Source organism: Aphelocoma coerulescens, assembly GCF_041296385.1.
Source record: "Aphelocoma coerulescens isolate FSJ_1873_10779 chromosome W unlocalized genomic scaffold, UR_Acoe_1.0 ChrW_unloc_scaf_2, whole genome shotgun sequence".
Classification (NCBI taxonomy): Eukaryota; Metazoa; Chordata; class Aves; order Passeriformes; family Corvidae; genus Aphelocoma; species Aphelocoma coerulescens.
The window spans coordinates 3,635,014-3,657,414 of record NW_027184081.1 but is presented as its reverse complement, the minus strand read 5'-3'; the positions used below and the strand labels follow the sequence as shown (position 1 = coordinate 3,657,414).

The 22,401-nt window shown below is 48.7% G+C and overlaps 1 long non-coding RNA gene across 1 annotated transcript in view; it reads right to left on the bottom strand.

Moving 5' to 3' along the window:
- The window catches only part of LOC138102814 (uncharacterized), a 38,315-nt gene extending 16,154 nt beyond the window's left edge, over positions 1-22,161 (bottom strand). Inside the window, exons 1-2 of the long non-coding RNA XR_011147557.1 lie at positions 21,429-22,161; positions 7,036-7,268 (exon numbers count right to left, since the gene is read on the bottom strand). This is a non-coding gene — a long non-coding RNA (uncharacterized lncRNA). The remainder of the gene's footprint in view (positions 1-7,035; positions 7,269-21,428) is intronic.
- Between the last annotated feature and the right edge of the window lie 240 nt (positions 22,162-22,401).

Genomic DNA, 22,401 nt, shown 5'->3' with positions numbered 1-22,401 from the left:
GGAGGGGGGCTCACTAGAGCCTCTCACTGGGGAATCTTTTATAGATATGCTAATTAGTAAGACCTATAATGTTATATCCGATCTATTGTGTGTGGACATTGTGGTGTGCATTTCGGCCCATTCCACCTGGACATGGTGCACCTAAGGATCCTTAAAATAAATATAGAGGTAACATCCCTTTTCCCCTTCTAACCGTGTTTGACTCTTGATTTTAAGACCAGGAAAAGGCATCAGTTGCTGGCGACCCAGGTGGGACCCTAGAGACCTTGAAACTCGTAGTCTTGGGTTGAAACACATGTCGCTTTGCCCCTCCCTTTCTGCTGGCGAACTACAGAGTCCAAAGCGACAATCCAGTACTGTGACTAGGGCTTTAGGACCCAGTACAGAAAGGCAGAAGGACAGAAAGGAAGGTGAGTTAAGAGGGACCGGTATTGTGCTAGCACTAGGGAAAGGTTGGGGTTTGAAAGTGTGGGCAGAGAAGCTCGCGAAAGGGGAAAGCTTAAAGCCTGCCCCTACAAATCTATGGAGAGGAGGGGACGCCCTCCATTGAATCCACAGGAGCCCAGAGTCTAAACTCCGCTGTGCTAGTTTGAAAACAAACCAGTGGGAGGCACCAAGTCAGAATAACAATTTAATGGAAATTAAAGGAAAGGAAAAGAAAGTAAAAGAAAACACTGACAGAGTCAAGATACAACCTGAGTCCCTGTTCGGCAGGGTGGTGGTAGCAGTCCTCTGAAGTGGTGATCCTGTAGTAGAAGGGGTCTGCTCTTCCTCAGAAAGTCCAGTGGTGGCTGTGTAGCTTCTGTCCTCTGGAAATCCAGTGGAAAGAGAGTGTCTCTGGTGCTCAGAGTCCCAGATTATATCCACGATGGGATGCTTGGTTCCTCTCTCTGGGTGGAGAATCTCACAATAGGGTAATGAGTCATGAGGCCAAGTGTTGATTAGGCTCATTAACAGAAGATAGTCCAGAGGGAGTTATCTCTGAGTCATGCGGCAGGACAATGATGGGCCATTAACAGCAAGATAGTCTGGGGGGAGGAGGAAAGGAAACACTGCCCCACCTGATTTCCACTGCTCATGAGGATGGTAATAGTATACACTTCAACCCAGGACATCCGCACAGCTGTGGGAGTGGCTCAGAGGCTTGAGAGATTGGTTGAATGATTGGGAAGTCGAGAAGTTGCGGGTTTGAATCCCGCCAAGACCAGATTTTCGCACGCACGCATTTTCTGTTTGCTAAAATTAGTTGCTTTTTTAGTATTTTAAATTGCTACAGTTTGTGTAGTAGGCTGGATAAACTGCCTGGGAAGTGGGATTCCGAGGCCGGATTGCAGGCTGAATTCCAGAGTTAAAAGCTTTTCTCCGGCAGAGCTTTCCTGTTTGTGAGTAAACATGGGTGGTATTTTTTCAGATGAAAATGTGAAAATTCCCCATAATAGTCCTTTAGAGTTGATAATAAAACACTGGAGATGGCTGACAGGGCTGAGAACTACTCTGGACACCCGAGAATTGATCAGGTTTTCGACACGAGTTTGGTCGACTTTAAAGTTAAGTCAGGGAAGTTGGCCTTGCTTTGGTAGCTTGGAGAATGATCTCATTACTGACCTGATGGTAGAACTTAGATCATTACGCAGGTTTGATGAATTAAGATATGCAGAGCTTTTTACTATGTATCTGAACAGAGAAGAAGCATATGTGATAGAGAAAAACAGTTTGGAGATGGCTTTGAGAAATAGGAAGGGAGGGAAGGCAAGGCTGCCGCAAGCTAGCTTGGATACAACCAGAGAAATCGATATGACAGACGTAGATATGGTAGCCCTAGCCTTGCACGGCAGGAGGGGGGTCTCCCTCCCCGTTCAGCCACCAGGGCGGCCCGCACAGGTGGGGGTAGGGGGTGGAGGAGCCGCACCACCACTGCCATCACCACGGCCCCGTAGTCCAAGAAAGGGACAAGCAGGCAGTGGTTTCAAAGCCAGATGCAGCTGGCGGGGAGCTGCAATGCGCAGCCGACTCCAAGCCAGAATCGGCTCAGCACAGAGCCTCTTTCCCTCCCTCTTCCTTGCTTGGAGCGGAGAGCGGGCACAGGGGTGGAGCGGAGGTGGGCTTCCCACAGCCCCCTGACAGCCCTAGAGGCAGGGAAGGGGCGGACTGGCCGCCATCCCCCGATTTCCACAAACACCGAAGTGAAGGCGGAAACGGACACGGACGGTTTCAGCCGCATTTCCCTGTAGGGAGAGCTGCAAGCTTCAAAGCTAAAGATAGGCGCTGCGGCTCCTATTCCCCACCCTGCGGCCCGGCCAGGGTTAAAGCTGGCAGCGGACAGGATGGCCCCGACCCAGGTGGCTCTTGCGGAGCTAGGGATGGAGGAAGCTGCTTGCAGCCCTTGCCTCCTTGCGCTTCTAGCGCTGGAAATAAAAGCGAGGCAGTCTCTGATCAACCTTTGGCTGAGACAGTCTCTAATACCAATGAAGCAGTTTCAATTAAAAGCAAATGGGATGATTCCGATACAGATGGTTCCCGTGGGGAGGGTGGTAGAAAAAGGGGAAAGATAGCCCAAGAAGCCATGAAAGCAGTCAGTCCCATCGCTAAACACACAAGGTCAAAAGCAGATAAAGGAGGGGAGGAAGGACCTGTATTAGAGGTACCTCTGAGACAGGCTGTGGGAAATCAGGGAGTAATTTATATAAAGACACCATTCTCCCTCAGATAACTACAGCAGTGGAAAAACTCAATTGGAAGATACAGAGACAATCCAGAAAAAGTAGCTATGCATGTAGAAATGTCCATAAAATCCCAAAACCCAGATTGGGGTGATCTGGATGTTGTGCTAGATGAATTATTGGATAACATGGAGAAAGAAATGGTCAACAAAGCTGCTATATCTGCTATAGAAACTCAAATTGCAGCTGGGAATCTCCAAGGGTCAGTTAATGACATTTATCCCCTATCAAACCCTGGCTGGGATCACAATGTCCCAAAACAGATGGAAAAGCTGAAGAGATACCAGAAATGGGTGGTTGTTGGGTTAAAATGTACCATTCCTAAAGCAGTGAATTGGGCTAAGTTATACGACATAGAACAGAATCCAAACAAGAACCCCACAGAGTTTCTGAATAGGCGCAAAGAGGCTGCACAAAAATACACTACCCTAGACCCTGACTCACCTGTGCAGCACTTCCACCTGGCCTACCTGTTTATAGGCCAATCTGCAAATGACATAAGGAAAAAGCTGCAAAAATTGGATGGGACACAGGACATAAGTAAATTGTTGAATGTAGCCTGGAAGGTACATCAGAACAGAGATTTAGCAGGCAAAGATAAACATAATAAACCCCACCACAAGAAGAAGTATGATAACGGAAAGTCATCTGACACATCAAAAAAGGCTCCCCCTTTTCCCCTAGCCAAGGACCAGTGCGCAATTTGCAAGAAACGGGGGCATTGTAAAAATGAGTGTCCAACATGGGTGGAAAAAAAAACCCCAGTTCCAGAACTAACTGTAAATAAGGACTGACGGGGACCAAAGGCAACTATCCCAGCAGAGCCTTCAGTTGTAGCTAAGCTGGGGAAGGATGATGTTGAATATCCAGTTGATATGGGGGAAATATATTCTCTGTTAAATATTTTAAAAGGTAAACTGAGTCAAGACACTGTGGATGTGATCGGAGCTACAGGGGTAAGCGAAACAAGGCCTTTTCTCCAACCTTTGAAATTTAAATTAGGAAAACACTGCGTCACCGTCTTGGTTTTAAAGACAGGTGTCTGCTAAGGAAGGCAGAAGCCTCCCTTGGAATGGCAGAGGTAACCCCTTTCCCTCCAAGTTATTATAATTTTTGAAATCAAGGGCTTTTAGGCAAAGATGTGGGAAATAGGAATAACTGTTCTTTACTATTATATATATAACCAGTCAAACAAACAACAATAACTATGTCAGTAACAGCAAACAATCACAAACCCAGTCCCAGCCTTCTCGGCTGTCGGGCCCTTTTTTCCCCTCGGGTGCAGTTCTGCTCGCAGCCAGCAGAGGCGCTAGCGGCTCCCAGTGAGCAGGGCAGGTGCGATGGTTTCCCTGTGGCTGCAGGGGGCGCTCTGGAGCAAGCTCGGGGAGCACGCAGCACTGGTGCCCTGGGATCCTGGGGAAGGATGGAACAAAGAAGCCTCACAAACCCCTGGACAGCTGGCCCCGGTGTCTGGCTGGACCTTCCGGAACAGCAGGCTGGAGCAGTGGGCTGGAGCGGGAGGGATGAGCACAAATCCCGGGTGGCAGACACCATGTATCCAGGCAGGGAACCCCCCGGAGGTCTAGGCAGGCAGGGCAAGCACGGCTACAACGCAGCAAAGGCTCGAATCAGCGGTGGGGCAGGGCGGCCACAGCCCGGCCTCCAGCAGGGCAGGGAAGGTGGGCCGGGGATCCTGGCATCTTTCTCCGCAGAAAAGGGAAGAACGGCCGAAAAGAACCAGCAGCTTCTCTCTCTCCCCAGCTTCTCTCTCTGAACGCTGAGAGCAAACTGACCCCACACCCAGGTGAAACAAAGGAGCAGCCAGGCCCACCCTACCTCCAGTGGGCAGCTCTTTTGTCTTTCCTTAAGCACCCAGCGATTTGTCGTCTTAGTAACAGAGTGGGGGAAAATTCCTTTAACAGTAAAAAAAACTAGACCTCTTAAAACCCCAACAGTCACTCACCAGTTCCTGTATATGCCAAATTCCCCAATGCCATTATTGGGCAGAGATCTATTGGAGAAATTGGAAGCAGAAATTAAGTTTTCCAAGGAAGGGGGAGTGAAAGTTATAATCCCAGAATCTAAATTTATCGAAGCAGCTGCTATACATGTACAGGAATGCCATGGAAAAATTCCAAAGAAGTTGAAGATGCTGTCATTCAAATAGTGTGGGCCAATGATTCTCCTGGCAGATCCAAAAAAGCTGAACCTGTGATTATCACACTCAAAGCAGGGGCTACACCAGTAAGGCAAAAACAATACCCTCTGAAATTAGGAGGCTGCAAGAGATTAGTACCTGTAATTGAAAAGTTTCTCAAATTTGGGTTGTTAGTGGAATGTGAATCCAGGTACAACGCACCAATCTTGCCAGTAAAAAAAGCTGATGGTAAAAGCTACAGGTTGGTACAGGACTTGAGGGAAATCAACAAGATAACAGAGGACATACACCCAGTGGTAGCGAATCCTTACACACTCTTGACAACACTAACAAATGAATTAGGGTGGTTCACTGTTTTAGATCTCAACGATGCCTTTTTCTGCATTCCTGTGCATAAGAATAGCCAAGAACTCTTTGCTTTTGAGTGGGAGAATCCTGAAACAGTTAGAAAGACCCAGCTCACCTGGACAGTTTTACCACAAGGATTCAAAAACAGCTGGCAAAGGAGCTGGAGGACTGGAGGAAACAAGAACCAGGAGGAGCAGTTCTCCAGTATGTTGATGACATCTTGATAGTAGCGGACAAAGTGGGTATCAGGTCTCGAAAGAGAAGGCACAGGTTGCTAGGGAAACAGTAGTATACCTGGGCCTGGAAATTTTCCATGGACATCGACAACTCAGCAGAGAACGGAAGGAAGCCATCTGTCCACTTCCAGAGCCCCATACCATAAGGGAGATGCAGGCCTTCCTGGAAATGGTAGGTTAGTGTCGCCTATGGATATCAAACTATTGACTACTGGTAAAACCTCTGTATGAGGTCCTTAAAGCAGCTGAAAAGGGGACAATCATGTGGACAGAATGCCAGGGCTGCATTTAAACAGCTGAAACATTCCTTGATGTCGGCCCCAGCACTGGGGCTGCCAGACTTGACTAAACCTGACACTAAACCTTGCCATATATCAAATCCCTCCTGATGGGAGAGAATATTTTAAAAGTCCTTGCAAGGAGTTTCAAAGAATAAACCCAGACTTTTCCTGGAGTTTCAGTGCTGCCAGATAATTGTTTATTAAGTCTTATCAGAGGAACAGAGCCACTAGCATGACCCAGGTTCAGCACAGAGTACAGAAAGCAGGAGAGAAGTCCAATTATCAAGATTTACACAGCCTTTTTAACGATAATTTAACCAATGGTTACTAGAAACGTATATTATTTTCACTTTCCTACCAATTATTCAGTAACACGGCCAGGAACTGCAGAATTCTTTGTCCAATCATCCCAAATTACTTTTACTGCAGAATATGGAGTAGTAGAAGAAGAAGAAGAAGAAGGTTTGGAGAACAACAACAATCCTCCATTTTGATATTTTTTGCTCTTATCTATTTATTACAAAGAGAAGTCCAAAACCTCTAAATTTTTCACCCTGTGACAATCTTACATAGTAGTCTATCACCTAATTCACAGCACTGTATTTTCTAGTTCTTGTCTGATCGTCGGCAGTTTTTTCCAAGGTTGGAGATCAAAACAGTGTTGTTCAGGGGGTAAAAACCCTTCAAAACAGGCAGAGAAATATTCTTGGCACTCTGGGTTCCTACATAAACCTTTTGAACTCTTTACACATGAGTGACTCAATATTGCTCTGGGGGTACTGGCACAGCACCTTGCAGACCAGCAAAGAGCTGTGGCCTATTCTTCAAAACAACTCGACAATGTAGCCCAGGGTACAACTAGACAATGTATCCTGCTTTCAAGCAGCCTGCCCTCACCCTCTATGCTGCCAGGCAAATGCAGACTAGCAGTCATAGATATCAAAGACTGCTTCTTTAACATCCCCCTCCATCCTCGAGATGCACCCCGGTTTGCCTTCTCAGTCCTATTCCTAAACAGGCAGGCCCCTCTGAAAAGGTACCACTGGTGAGTCCTCCCTCAGGGGATGAAAAACTCGCCTTCCATCTGCCAGTGGTATGTAGCCCACCTCCTCTCACCCATCAGAAAGACTTTTCCAGACACCATCATCCTGCACTACATGGCTGACATACTAATTTACTCTAGAGATCAGTCCTATTTGGACACTGTTTTAACTAAGACAATAAGAGCTATTGAAGACACTGGATTTGAAATCCGTGAAGACAAGATCTAGCAAACCTGCCACTGGACCTACCTGGGACTCTGAATCGGCAAGTGAACTGTCGTACCCCAGCAGCTCACCATCACAGATAACCCGAAGACCCTCCACGACCTCCACCAGCCCTGCGGGTCCATCAGCTGGGTGCGTCCACTGCTGGGGATCAAGACAGAGGACCTCACATTGCTCTTCAATCTTCTCCGAGGCAGCAAGGACCTGGATTCACCCTGTGCCATCACTCCTGAGGCCCAGGAATCCATCATGATAGTCTGTGGGAGACAGAGGAGTAAAAACTCCTGCAATTAAAGGAGGCTTTGATTTACAACCCTGGAAGAGACTAGGTCTGGCTTAATTGACAAAGATTTGTGGACTTTAAGCAAAAGGATTACAAACTTGTGTTCCTATAGTTATAAGTAAAATTGTACACTGGGTGTTTTGGTGAAGGGTTTTAAAATATAATAGTGTGATTTTATATAGTTTAAGTTAAGAATGTAGATGGTATAAGAGAGACAACTGTATGTACATGACATGAGAAGTTATTGGTCAAGACATAGCTGCATTGCAGTGAGAAGTGCCACAGGTGATAGGTCATTAATCTAAAACAAAGTGTCGTTTTAAGTATCTATTGGATTAGAAAGTTATAAATTACCATGTAACCCTAAATCTTGTGACTAGTCGCCATTACTCGGGGGTGTTGTAAAATCTCACGCCTGGACTGATGCGTTTGTTATTTTAAACAATAAATTCGTGTAGTTGCATAGTCCCATCCCTTAAAGTTATTTTCCTCCCACACGTGAGAGCGCAAGAAACGGACAATAGTCCAGGAAGCATTATCTTCCCGGCAGGCGCACAGGACTGATCCCACCCTCCAGTTCCAGCTCATCATCCTGGCTAAGTCACCCAGATTCAATGCGTTAATTTCTCAGTGGGACATTATGCAGAAAGATCCACTCCTTGTCATCGAGTGGGTCTTCTTACACAATCAGCCTACTGAGACCATTGCAACACCTCAAGAGCTGATGGCTCAGCTCATTATTAAAGTCAGGGCATGCCTCTGCACCCTTGCAGGGTGTGATTTAACATGCATTTACCTTCCATTGACCGCTGGGGTTCTGGACCATTTGCTCCAGAACAACGAGCACCTCCAGTTTGCCCTTGACTGCTACACAGGCCAAACTTCCATCCACAAACCTAGCCATAAGCTGTTAAATTTGACTTTCCATTTGGTCCCAAAATCACTCCAAAGTCGAACACCTCTAAAGGCCCTGACCATTTTAACCGACGGCTTGGGGGGATCCCACAAGTCAGTCATGACTTGGAGGGATCCAACGACACAGAAGTGGGAGTCTGATGACAACATTGTTGAAGGATCCCCGCAAATCGCTGAACTAGTGGCCGTTGTCAAAGCTTTAGAGAGATTCAAAAAACTGATTCATTTGGCCACTGATTTGGCATATGTAGCGGGTGTAGTTGCTAGAGCTGAACATTCCTTGCTAAAAGAGATGTGTCATAGGTTAGCAAGCATAGTCCCGGAAGGGATGTCCTTGCTAAGGGGTGCTTACAATTTCCTCTGGGACCTGATAGAACCTATCAGCTGGCCAGTTTGAATATGGACAATTCTTTAAGCCACTTAAAGTTGTGACCGCCTCTGTGATACACACTTAAGAATAGACAAACTCCCCCCCCCAACCTCTCTCATTTCCGGCGCTGGGACAGGTGGCTGCAGGCCCCGAGCGGGGGCCAGCGGGCCCGGCCAGCCTGGAACCATGGGCCTGTTCCAGCTGTGGAACCCCCCCCCCCCCCCCCACTGCCTTGCTGTGGGCAGCCGGAGCAGCTCGGAACCACCCCCCCCCCCCTCCCCACTGCAGCCAAGATTTCAGCAAAGCGGCACCTCTGTCCAGCAGAGGTAAGGTGACCAACAGCGATAAGCCACACAGCTGCAAGGCTGAGGAGAGATTAACCCTTTTATTGCTGTGAAGAGCTGAAAACCTGAGGGAAGAGAGAGAGGAGATGCTTAAAGCTGAAAGTCTGTTGTGAAGCTATGATATATCAGAGTATCCTGTTGTAATTTCATGAAGATATGGGGGGTGGAGTGTTCAACTCGTAAGCAATAGGCAGATGCTGAAGCAGCTGTAATTTCATGAGAAGTTTGGACAGAAAGAGAGAGATGAAGCAGATGAACCAGATGAGGACTTTTGCTCCAAATGGGAAAGGAGAAAACCTCAATTCCTAGAGATGCTCCCAGAGATAGTCCTAACAATGAAGATGAGGAAGACCCTTTGCTCCCAGGGAAGGAGAAGGGCCTCTGTTTCTTTGTTTCTGAACGGCTCAACCTTAAAATTCTACCCCAAAAAACTTCAAGAGTGGACCCTCGAAAGCAGTTGCGGGAAAAGCTGCAAGTCAGGGGAAGGGACTCACATCGCAAGCAGAGAGACTCCTCTTCCTAAATGGACTGAATAATATTTGGAAGTGGGCGGCTGTCTCGTTGTGATAATGTTTTCATAGCACGAGCAAGAAGAGACTTCTCTTTCTAAATGGACTGAACAAAGTTATTATGGAAGTGGTAAACAGACTGAACATCTTAAGGGTTGTCTTTTTACATTGTCAGTGGGAAAAGGGAGGAAGGTGGGGGGAGGAGGAGAGTTCTGAAGGTGGTATAATTTTTTTTTTTCTTTTCCTTCTTTTAGGTCTGTTAATAAACTTCTTTATATTCTTTCAAGTTTGGTGCCGGCTTTGCGTTTCTCCTAATTCTTGTCTCACAGAAGATAAACAGTAATGAGTATTTTAGACCAAACCACTACACTAAATTGGCGTTTCTGCCCGGTTATAAACCCAACCCGCGACAAGGTGGCAACCCCAAATTTATACAGGTTGCTTTTGAAGTTAATCTACCTCGTCTCCCACGGAAAGGAACCATTCCATATAATGCATGTGAAGTCACACACCGACCTCCCAGGGCCAATCGCAGAGGGTAATAGAAGAGCCAATGCCCTGGCCATGCCTGTGCAAACTGCTAACATACCTGACATCTTTGCACAGGCCAAGATGAGTCACAGATTTTACCATCAGAATGTGCCAGCCCTCATGCGCATTTTCCACCTACCGTGCCACTAGGCGAGGGCAATAGTGGCCACAGGCCCCAACTGTCAGCAGCACCAGATTCCATAGTTGGGCTCGGGGATTAACCCCCGAGGACTCAACAACTGCCAGTTGTGGCAGACAGATGTGACCCACTATCTGGCATTCGGCAGGCAAAAATACATACACGTGTCCATTGACACATTTTCAGGAGCAGTGTTTGCTTCGGCTCATGCGAGAGAGAAGGCCAAAGATGTCACCAGGCACTTTCTTCTGGCCTTTGCCACCTTAAGCGTCCCTGAACAAATTAAAACTGACAATGGCCCTGCCTACACCTCTCACAAACTCAGGGATTTCTTCAATCAGTGGGGGGTGAAGCACAGCACAGGCATACCACACTCTCCTACAGGACAGTCAATTGTTGAAAGGGCCCACGGCACCATTAGGCGGGTCCTCGATCAGCAGTGAGGAGGGACAGAGACCAGTTCTCCCATTGATAGGCTCTGTAAAGCCCTTTTCACAATAAATTTCCTAAACTGCTCATTCATGGAACCAACCCTCCCTGTTTTCTGGCACTTCTCCAATTTGGCCTGAGCTAAGCTCAATGAAAAGCCACCAGTGCTGATCAAAGATCCTGAGAGCCAACAAATATTGGGCCCTTTCCCTTTAATAACCTGGGGGAGGGGGTATGCCTGTGTATCAACACCGTCAGGCCTGAGGTGGCTGCCGAGCAAGAACGTCAAGCCTTACACTGCCCAGCAAACACTGCTCCCAAAGACACAGCCATGCCTGAAGCTGATGCAGAACAACCAAAAGACCAAAGAAGCACAGCCTGGAGACGGAGACGATGTAGATCTCCACCACAGACACTGACTCACTGTCCCACAACCAGAGCTGTGACCGGATAAGTTTTACACTGTTGATGTCTTCCCAAATCTTACCCCCTTTTTTTCCTCCCTCCACTTTATCCATTCCCTTTTTCTCTGGCTTCTTAGTTAATAAAGAAAGGGGAATGCAAAGAGGGAGGGAATGGAAGGCCCTCCCCTGAAATTGCAAATTTTTAACTCTGTTTAAAACTCTAGCAGAAGCACCTACTAGCCAACTCTCCCATCATGAGACCCAGCACTTGTTGCGCTGCCATCCCCTGGATGCTCCTGGTACCACTGGCAGTGGATGCTTGGACTGTACAGCAGCCAAAAGAGACCCTGGCAAACACTACCCCCCTCCATGAGATCATCCATGCCAGCATCCAGAGGAAAGAGTCCCTGAAGTATGTGAAGCCTTGTTGGGACGTTGGGTTGTGGGTGTTTCTGATCATTTTTGTTGTTTTGTGGATGTTTGGTTGTTTAAAACATTTGGGTTTTGAGATCCCCAGGGGAAGCCTCCAATTAAGAGAAGGGGGAGTTGTGGTGGCCAGTGAGCCTACGGTACAAGGGACAAAGAGAGTCCACTGGTGCGACAGTCCCTAGTACCAAAAGATCCCCCCCAGGTTAGGGTGACAAAAGAGGCTTCTCCCAGGATGCTTTGCCCTGCTATGTTAATGTACCCCAGTCCTGCTTCCCTGGTTGGCTGTTGGCCTCCCCGCCCCTTTGTACCTTATATGTCCCATGCCCTAAAAGGTTCTCCACTCCAGGTTCCCCCCATTGGCCCTTGCCCCTCACCACTCCCCCAGAGCTTCCCCATTGGCTCCCATTCCCTAGTCCCCCCTGTGTACTGCCCCGTGCCCTCAGATCATTGGTCGCTGATGCTCGATCCACTCCCGTACTTAAACCTGGACCCTCCATTGTTCTTTGTCTTCGTCCCTGGAACCCTTCACAAGTGTGGCTGCAATAAACCTCGTCCGTGGAACCCCATATGAGGACCCTTCCCAGCTCTTTGTCGTTGACCCATATACTGGAGCTGTCCATGCGTGTGTGAGTGTACGCGTGTGTGTGTGTGGTGGTCCTGCCAAGCGGCTTTGCTAAGGAGACGCTTTTAGGAAGGTCGCAGCATCTCGCGCTCCTGCACCGCAAAGCCCCTCAGTCTGCGACACCTAAAGCAGTGAATTGGTCTAAATTATACGAGGTCAGACAGAATTCAAATGAGACCCCTACAGAGTTCCTGAATAGCCTCAAGGAGGCTGCATGAAAATACACTACTCTGGACCCTGACTCACCTGTGCAGCACTTCCACCTGGCCTTCCTGTTTATAAGCCAATCTGCAAATGACATAAGGAAAAAGCTGCGAAAGATGGATGGGACATATGACATAAGTAAATTGTTGAATGTACTCTGGAAGGTACATCAGAACAGAGATTCAGCAGATAAAGACAAACATGATAAACCCCACCACAAGAAAAAGCATGATAAGGGAAAGTCATCTAACACATCAAAACAGGGTCCCCCTTTTCCTCTAGCCGACGACCAGCGCGCAATTTGAAAGAAAAGAGAGCAGTGGAAGTACGAGTGTTCAACACCGGCGGAAAAGAAGCCTCCAGTTCCAGAACTAACTGTAAATACAGACTGACAGGGACCAAAGGCATCTCCCTCAGTGGAGCCTTCAGTTAAGCTGGGGAATGATGATGTTGAATTTCTGGTCGATACAGGGACAACATATTCTGTTAAATACTTTAAAAGATAAACTGAGCCAAGATACTGTGGATGTGGTCGGAACCACCGGGGTAAGTGAAACAAGGCCTGTCTTGGGGTGACTTTATGATGTGTACCCCCTATCGCTGCTCTATGCCCAGAAATTAACTTTGTGCCTTTCTGTGCCTTTAAACTGAGCCTGAGAGGGGAGAGAGAAAAAAAAAACCGAGTGAACTTTTCAAAGCAGTTGTTCAAGGACAAAGATGTATACACTCCTCTGCTTCTAACAGCAGCAAGAGCAGAGGAAGCACCCTGCTGGCTGCTTTTCAGCCAGCTTTCGGCTCCTTTTCTCTGGAGGGAGATGGAGAGTAGAACTTTGTTTTCCTGGGACTTCGGTTTTTCCCTTCTTCTCTTCTGGACTGTTTCAACATCAGTGCACATTGGGAGAATTTTCCACCGAGGCCCTGGAGGTGGGCCCACGACCCAGCTCCAAGGAGGGGGAGAGAGATTAGACCTACGGAAGGACTCTGAAATTTCTGCAGGTTTCTCTCCACAGCGAGAGGTTTTATTATTTAGCATCATTACCCTTTTCCTGTGTGTTTGTTTATGACAGCTGGTGAGGGGTCAGTAGCTCTGACCGAGGAAGCTGTGACCGGTCCGGAGAGATGGTCCCAAAAGAGATCGTCTTCCCGAAGCCCGGTGTCTTCCCTCAGCTGCTAGCTAGGAGGGCCCGTGCAGAAGCTGTCAGCTCTTTAGTGATTGTCAGCTCATGATTTCAGCTCAACTCTGCAGGGCAGCCTCCAGGTCAGACCAGGGAGAGAGAGACAAGAGGCCCATGTAGCTGTCCTGCACGAGGTAGCTTTATTAGTCCGGCGAAGGGGAGGCTAGGGACGAGCATCTCTCTGCCCTCGCAGGGGCAGGGGGCTAGCTCTTATAGGGATACAGGGGGTGGGTGTCAGAGGGTAAAGGCCAATGGGCTACAAAGGATCTGCATAGGGTCTCCCAGAGGATTCTGGGTTTGTCTTCTTGCCATAACTGAAAAGTGGTTGCCTTTCCAGGGGAGTTCCGCTGGGAGATTTGAGCAATCTCCTTATCTCAGCAGACATCCCTCCAGGTCAGTGGCTGTGCATACCCTACAACTCCCCTTTCTATATTTAAAAAGGCATTTCAAGCAGCCTTTCTGCAGCAACGTAGGAGGCAAGAGAACATAAGTAACACAATAATAATTACAATGAATACCCACAAAGCTCCCTTAATCAAAGATGCAATCCGTCCCGTTATTCCCCATCATCCGAAAAGGTCATTGACCCAGTCTAGGCTCTTATCTACTTTTAAGTCTTTTACTAGTTCTTGTAGTTTCTGGATGTTCGCCTGGATGGATGTTGAGTGCGAAGAAAGATTGAAGCAGCACATGCCTTCAAAGTCTTGGCAGCCATGTCCATGGGCAAGCAGTAGGTAGTCTATTGCTGCTCGATTTTGTAGAGTTGGTTGTCTAGTAGTCTCCTCATCTTTTAAAAGATCGCTCAAGGCAGCAAAGGTCTCATTGGCCTGTTTGCTTAGCCAACACCCTAGGTGATTGATATCCCCAAGGGATTTGAGTGCAGCAAACCAAGGAGTGAACATGGAAGCTGCGTCTTATCCTGCCTTATTCCAATTGTAAATGCGGCTGTCACAACTTTCGTCAAACTCAGCAAAGGATCTCTTTTGACGTGTTGATGTGTCTGTTTGTCTCCAATTATGTAATAATGTGATATTTGGGGTGAGCGTAGAAAGCTTGCCAAGGCTACAGGGGCCTCCTTGGATGCGTGAGGGGATTCCGGTCCATACTCTGTCACCACAGACAAGAAACAGCCCCCGGGGTAACACTTTGGGGTGGAGAGTGGACATAGAGAGTACATGACTGGTGTAATTGCACCAATCCTGACTATTATAGGCTTTGTTAAATGGTGATATGTCTTTTCTGTATGTATTTTTTGCTTGGTCAATCCCTGGCCAGCGTTGGCTTTGCAGTCTAAAATAAAATTTGACACAATATGTTGCTTGGGAGGACCTCAGAAGGTTCAATTCTTGGGGTTCATCTCGAGGATTTGACAGAATCTTTGTCCACTCGTCCCAGGTGTCTACCAGGTTGGGCCTCTTACCTGTGGTGTGAAGGAGCTCTGAGTTAGTGATGGGCCAATCATCTGCTACTAAGGGAATTCCTACCAGACATGTAGAGAGTGGGTTGTCTACGCTGCCCATGGACAGGAACGGATTGTCTTGATTGAGTGTCTTTGCTAGGGTCACCCAAACATTATGGCTAGGCTGTGGGACAAGCCAGCTGAAGGCATGTGGTATGGCGAAGACCATCGAGGCAGCGGGGAGGAGAGCATCAACGTAGATAAATTTCATCTTTGGATGGGGATGGGGCTTCTGAGAGGGAATATAAATGAGATTTATTAGCTTTGTGGTGAGAGGGGAGGTTTTGGGGTTTAAGGAGGTTTGACAAGGGTTGAGGGAAGGGGATATTTTGGGGTAAAAAAGGGGTGGTAACATATAAACTAAGGATTAATTTTTTTCAGGCTGTGTCTGGCCTACGGCTTGACTTCTGCCATAGCATCTTGTTCAGCTTTCTGTTTCGTCTGCTGCCGTGTGGTGGGATGATCTTTTCTCTGGTTGGTGGGCATTCAGCGACATCTTCGTCTCCATGCAGAACTGGTCTGGTTTTGGGGAGGTCCTGTGTTTGACTCAGGAGAGTTCTTGTTGGTGTTTGTGGGAGCAGTGTTCGTAGGGCCTAGGTATGGTTTTATACTTTTTCCTGGGAACCACTTCGGGCCAGATGGTAGCTGGACACAGGCGTAGCCTCTCCCCCAGGTAATCAATTGGAAAGGTCCAGAGACCTGGTGTGATTCTGGGTCCTTCCCCAGTACTGGTGGTTTCTCTGTGAGCTTAGCTTGGGTTGAATTTGATAAGTGGCGGAGTATTGGGGGGTCAGGCTCTGATGAGGTACCATTTAGGAAGTTAATGATGTAGAGAGCCTTACAGAGTCTTTCAAAAGGAGACAAAATTTCTGTTTCTCTCCGTTGCTGGTTGAGGATTCTTTTGAGGGTTTGGTGGGTCCTTTCTATGATGGATTGTCCTGTGGGATTGCTAGGTATGCCTGTCTTGTGTTTTATCCCCCATTGGTTGAAGAAATCTTTTAACTTACGAGAAGTGTAGGCAGGCCAATTATCTGTTTTGATTTCTTCAGGGACTCCCAGGGTGGCAAAGGCAAGGAGAAAATGCTTGATGACGAGGACGGCATTTTCCCCTGCGTCGGCTGAAGCAAACACTGCCCTAGAAAACATGTCGACTGACACATGCACATATTTGGATCTCCCAAAGGATGGGAAGTGGGTTACATCAGTTTGCCACAATTGGCAGCTGTTCAGACCGCGGGGGTTGACTCCGGTACCCATAGGTGGTATTTGGTAGTTCTGGCAGTTCGGGCATTTTGCGATGATAGCTTTTGCTTGATCTTTTGAAAGCTTGAACATTCTGACAAGGGCAGGAATGTTTTGGTGAAAAAATGCATGTGACAACTTCGCCTGGGCAAAGATGTCAGGGACGTTTGCAGTCTCTGCTGGCATGGCCAGTGCATCTGCTCTCCTGTTCCCTTCGGCAATGGGACCAGGGAGGTCAGTGTGTGACCTCACATGCATAATGTAGTAAGGCTGTTTTCTGTGGGAGATTAAATGAATTAATGTAGAAACCAATTGGTATAATTTTTGATTTGAGACCTCTTTGAGAAAAGCATGTTCGGCCCTCATAGATATGCCAGTGACATAAGCCAAATCTGTGACCAAATTAAAAGGTTTGTCTTTGAATTTCTCAAAGGCTCTGACAACGGCTGCTAACTCGGCAATCTGTGGAGATCCCTCTACTATTTGGATATCAGATTCCCATTTTTGAGTATTGGGCCGCCTCCAAGTCATGACAGACCGATAGGATGAACCAGACCCATCGGTAAAGACGATCAGAACTTTGAGAGGTTTTCTAATTTGGATTAATTTTGGAATCGATTTAAAGGCTGCATCATGGTAGAAAAGTCTATGTTTTGGCATGTGGATGGAAATTTGGCCTGTGAAGTGATCTGGGGCGAACTGGAGGCTCTCATTGGTCCGGAGCAAATGCTTCAGATCTCCAGTGGTCAATGGCATATGCATATGCATGTGAACTCACACCCTGCAAGAGAGCAGAGATGAGTTCTGGCCTTTTTTATTAAATGTGCTATTACTTCTTGGAAGGTGGTTAATGTCTTTGTAGGTTGATTGCTTGTGAAGACCCATTCAAGTATCAGCAAAGGGTCTCTGAGTTGAGGGTCCCATTGGAAGATCAGTCCGTGGAAACGGGGAGCCTTACCCAGAACTGCAAATTGGAGAGGCAGGCTGGGTTCAACACGATAGGCTTGGCGTGAAGACAGGGCTTCCTGGACTTTGGTGATGGTATCTCGGGCTTCAGGTGTGAGGGCACGTGGAGAGTCCAAGTCTCCGCTGCCGCGGAGGAGGTTGAAGAAGGGAGTGAGGTCGTCTGTTGTGACTCCTAGTATGGGGCGCATCCAATTTATGGATCTGCAAAAGCTGTGTAAGTCCCTTTCGGTTTTGGGATCATCTTTGATGGTGAGTTGCTGGGGTACGATGGTTCTCTCATGGATCTGGAGGCCGAGGTATGTCCATGGGCTGGAGTGCTGCATTTTGTCCTCGCGAATCTAGAACCCTGCTTCTTCTATGGCTTCAATTGTCTTTTTAACAGTTCTGTCCAAATAAGTTTTTTCTGATGCACAGATCAGGCTGTCATCCATATAGTGGTGGATGATTGCTTCTGGGAACAGGCTTCTGATGGGGGACAGAATGTGGGCGACGTACCACTGGCAGATGGTCGGGCTGTTCTTCATGCCTTGTGGGAGGACGAGCCAATGGTATCTTCTGAGTGGAGCTTGTTTGTTGAGAGAGGGTATGGAGAAGGCGAACCCTGGTGCGTCCTGGGGATGGAGCAGGATGTTAAAGAAACAGTCTTTTATGTCGATGATGGCAAGCATCCAGTCTCGGGGCAGCATTGATGGTGATGGCAGGCCAGGTTGGAGGGGGCCCATGTCTTCAACGACCTCATTGATCTTTCGTAGGTCATGGAGTAGTCTCCATTTGTCTTTGCCAGGCTTTTTCAGCACAAAGGGGAATTCCAGGGGCTCGTGGTCTCGGTGATATGACCTTTGGCAAGTTGCTCTTCCACCAGGGCTTCCAATGCAGAGTTTTTCTTCTTCAAGGGGCCACTGTCTTGTCCATTTTGGGTTCTCAGTCTTCTAGGTGAGCGGGGGAGTAGATGGTAGCACGCGTTTCTCAGTGGCCCCAGTCAGACATCCTGGCTGGGAATGGTGAGGGTGGCACCCCACTGGGATGGAAGGTCTCTGCCCCATAGAGTGATGGGGGCCCTTACCACGAATGGTCAGGTGGTCGCTATCTTGCCCTCAGGTCCTTCAATGACAACATTTCGTTTGCTTCTCATGGATACTGCAACTCCACCAATCCCGGAGATCATACCTGCCACTGGCTCCAGTTCCCAATTCCCTGGCCACTCGGAGTGGGCGATGAGGGTCACATCTGCTCCGGTGTCCAGCATCCCTGGGCGGTAGAGCCTCTCTCCTTTACAGAACAAGCTGCACTCAATGGTCGGTTTGTTTGAGCCCACAATCTCTGTCCACATTGCTGTTGGATTGAGAGGAATCTGTTCTGGGCGGTTCTGTGGAAGTAGTAAAGCTTGAGCAATTGGTGTTCCCTGTGGGAGAAAGAAAGGTGTGTCCGTGCAGCAAAGCTGGACAAGAATCTCTTGTCCAGGGTGCACTGTTTGTATCTCTGGTAATACAAAGATTTGTTCTGGACCATGGAGGGTGTCGCTTAGGATAAGAATGTCCCATGGGCCATTCTATGGTCCGTACTTTCCTTTGGGGATACGATAAAAACCCTTGTCAATAAACTTAAGTGACAGTGACGTTACCAGTTGACGTCTGGTTCCCATCGGTAGAGCTCCATGTGTTGGATCCTTCTCATGTGTTCTGGGATCGCCTGGGATGATGGTGCTGGGTGAGGTCCAGTTGTCTGCTCTCGGTGGTCCGATGTGCAGTTCTCAGGTGGGGCGGGGTAGTATGTCCATTGATTTGTTATCTGAGCATGGGGCCTTGACACCACGCTCTGATGGAAGTTTTTTGAACGTTGCTAGTGCTTTTGCTGTCTCTGGTGCCTTTGGTAGGTGGCATGACGGTCCTGGGTAGGTGACCTTTGTGGGCAGTCCTTTATAAAGTGTCCAATTTCACAACAATAGAAACAGCGGACATTCCCTTTAGACACTGCTGCAGCAAATGAACCAGAAACTCCCTCTGTGATGCCTTTTACAACTGCTTGGGTCATTGTGTTTTCTGTGGATGTGTGTCTGGTACAGGTCTCTATCATTTGTTCTATTGTTGGTTCTGTGTCCATGGGTAGGGCCCTCAAGATATTCTTACATTGTTCGTTAGCATTTGCCATGGCGAGTTTACTCAAAAGTTCTTTTTGTCCATCTGGGCTCTCTATGTGTTTCTTTAAGCTAGTTTTTAAACGATCAACAAACTGAATGAAACTTTCATTTAGTGAGTGTTTGATGTTAGAGAAATATTGTGTAGGAACAGAATCATCAGGAGTAAGGAGCAGTGATGTCTTTGCTGCAATAGCTATGTCTTGTAATGCTACTTCAGATAAGGTTGTCGCTTGGTCTGAGGGTTTTTGGAGGTCACCTTCTCCAGCCAGTTGTTCTATTGTCCAATCTGTCTGATTTACATCTTTAGCATAAGTATCAGACAATGTTTTTAAATGTCTCTTCCAATGCCTTTCCCATAACATATATTCAGCAGGGGAAAGGATGCAGTTAAATAATGTTTTTAATATCATGTGGTACTAATGTATAGGCAGAGAAAGTGGCTTCCAATAAGTTTCTAAAGAAATGTGACCCTCTCCCATGTTCTTTTGCTGCCTTGCAAAGCTCTTTGACTTCTTTGTATGGGATAGGTTCCCATGTTTTTGTAGTTGATGGACCACCCCTCCTCCTTCTCCCTATAATGACTGGGAAGGCTGAGATTTTCTGGGCTATCTCCCAGTCTCCCTCCCGGTTATCCTCCCTGCGTGTCTATGCCCAGCGGTCATCAGATTCAGAGTCAGAGCTGCTGCTACTGTCGTCTGAAAATGAGGAGTCAGCTGTTGCAGGGCGGGGCTGGATTACAGGGGGCGTAGCGCGGCATTTTTTGAAACGCCGGCTTTGCTTTAGCCAGGGCAGGAGTAGTGGGGGGTCGAGGGTGTTTTGAGGAATGGGAATGGGGTCTATTGTGGCAGCATGGGGGTGGAGAGACTGTGCAGCAGCAGGTCGTTTTGGGGGGCGTCGGGTTGCCGGTGGTGCCGGTTTCGCAATTCCGTGTGGAGTCGGCATGGGCTGTAGGAGAGTGTGAGGGGGCGGTGGGGTTTACGGCAGGAGCGAAGGAGATGGGGATTTCGCAAGAACCCGTGGTAGGGGGAGGGGGGGGTAAGTAGGAAGGTAGGGACCAGCAGCAGGGATTGCGTAAGATGCAGCTGGGGGCGGGGGGGGGGGGAGAGCGGGGGTCTGCTGGTGTTTGCCAGGGTTGCAGAGCTATTGGCGGTGGGGGGAGGGGGGAGGGAGAATCTACTCCATGCACGGCAGCCTGGCGCAGCAGCGCCGATACTTTTTTGCACAATAGCTGCGTCCCGCCAGCAGCGATAGGGGCAGACGCTGGCGGGGGGTGTGACGCTTGTTCTGTGACCCACAGTGTGTGCACAGGGCTGTGCGGGACCGGCACTTTGTACCATGCCTGCTCCATGGGTGCGGGGAGGGGCAGCGGAGGCGGGGTGGCTTGCTGAGGTGGGGCCGCCGTGGTGGTGCTGGGGTTGGGGGGGGGGGGGGCGAGGTCGCGGGGAGCTGGGACGCGGTGGGGTGGGGGGGGAGGTCAGAGGCACCGCGAGCAGGTGCCGGGGGGGGGGAGTAGTGTCACGCGCAAAGGATTGCGAAATACCAGGGGCACAGGAAGATTGAGCTGGGGGGGGCTCAGAGCCATCCATCCCGGGGAGGGGGTATGGGTCTGGGATGGGTCCCGTGTGCGCTGCCTGGGGGCTGGCAGCGGGACCGAGGGGGCTAGCGGGGGATTTTGGGTATGGGAAAACTGCTGGGAATAGGGGATCGGGGGAGGGTAGTGGGGTGGCCGGCGCCCCAGCCTGGCCAGGGCTGGGGGGGCAGGCGGGCTTCGCGCTCTGACTGGCTGTTGCCAGAGGTGGAGAGGGGGACTGGGAGGGGGGAAGGGCAGAGAACGGGTTTGGCTGAGGGGCTTTTGCTGCGCGACACGTATTAACCATTAAATGAAATAAAGGAATGAATCTGGAAACAGAGAAGTTTCCCGTTGCCTGAAAGGAATAGAGTTTCTTCCCCACTGTGTCCCAGAATGGATCAGAAAGGGCGGTCTGTGGTGGCATCAGGAAAATTTCGAGATATCCAATTAGTGAAAGATTTAAGATTTTTCTTACAAAGAACACCTTTAGAGAATTTAAAGTCGGATTTTAAGAGAAGGGTTAGAAGAAAGGGGTATAGGTCTCTCTCAGATGGGAAAAGGCTGGGTTTAGCTTGCCTATTTCCCATTTAAGTTCCTCCCTCAGCAGAAAAAAGAGAAAAAAAAAAAACTAAAAAGGACTTAAAAGTATTGCATGCGAGAAAGAGAGGAGAGCCTGATTTTAAACTTACAAATCCCATCTTCTGGTGAGGCTGGTTCCTGTTGAAGTCCCAAAAAAAAGTCTGCTGGGGGGGTGGTCTGGCCAGTTTGAACCTCAGGGATTTCTGTCCCAGATGAGAGAGGTGAGGGTCTCGAACTGTCCCCGTCCAATAGTCCCTGCTACAACGTAGGTCCTTTTTTCAGAGGATCAGCACATGAATGGCTGGTTCTGTCTTGGCATGGTCAAGATACAGCTCAGGCCAGGAGTCCGTTGGAGGTCCAGGGTCCAAATGGATGTTTGGGCACCAGTTTTGACAGCTGGTGAGGGGTCAGTAGCTCTGACCGAGGAAGCTGTGACCGGTCCGGAGAGATGGTCCCAAAAGAGATCGTCTTCCCGAAGCCCGGTGTCTTCCCTCAGCTGCTAGCTAGGAGGGCCCGTGCAGAAGCTGTCAGCTCTTTAGTGATTGTCAGCTCATGATTTCAGCTCAACTCTGCAGGGCAGCCTCCAGGTCAGACCAGGGAGAGAGAGACAAGAGGCCCATGTAGCTGTCCTGCACGAGGTAGCTTTATTAGTCCGGCGAAGGGGAGGCTAGGGACGAGCATCTCTCTGCCCTCGCAGGGGCAGGGGGCTAGCTCTTATAGGGATACAGGGGGTGGGTGTCAGAGGGTAAAGGCCAATGGGCTACAAAGGATCTGCATAGGGTCTCCCAGAGGATTCTGGGTTTGTCTTCTTGCCATAACTGAAAAGTGGTTGCCTTTCCAGGGGAGTTCTGCTGGGACATTTGAGCAATCTCCTTATCTCAGCAGATGTCCCTCCAGGTCAGTGGCTGGGCATACCCTACATTTGTTAAATAAATAGGTTTTGTCTCTTTCACTTTCGTTCGAGGAAAAAGTATTTTTTCCCTGAACCTGGTGGGGGAGGGGTGGTTGTAACCTGCCTTCTCTCAGAGGATATATTTCCTCCAATTTGTCCAAACCAGCATAAATAATTAATGGCACCCAGTG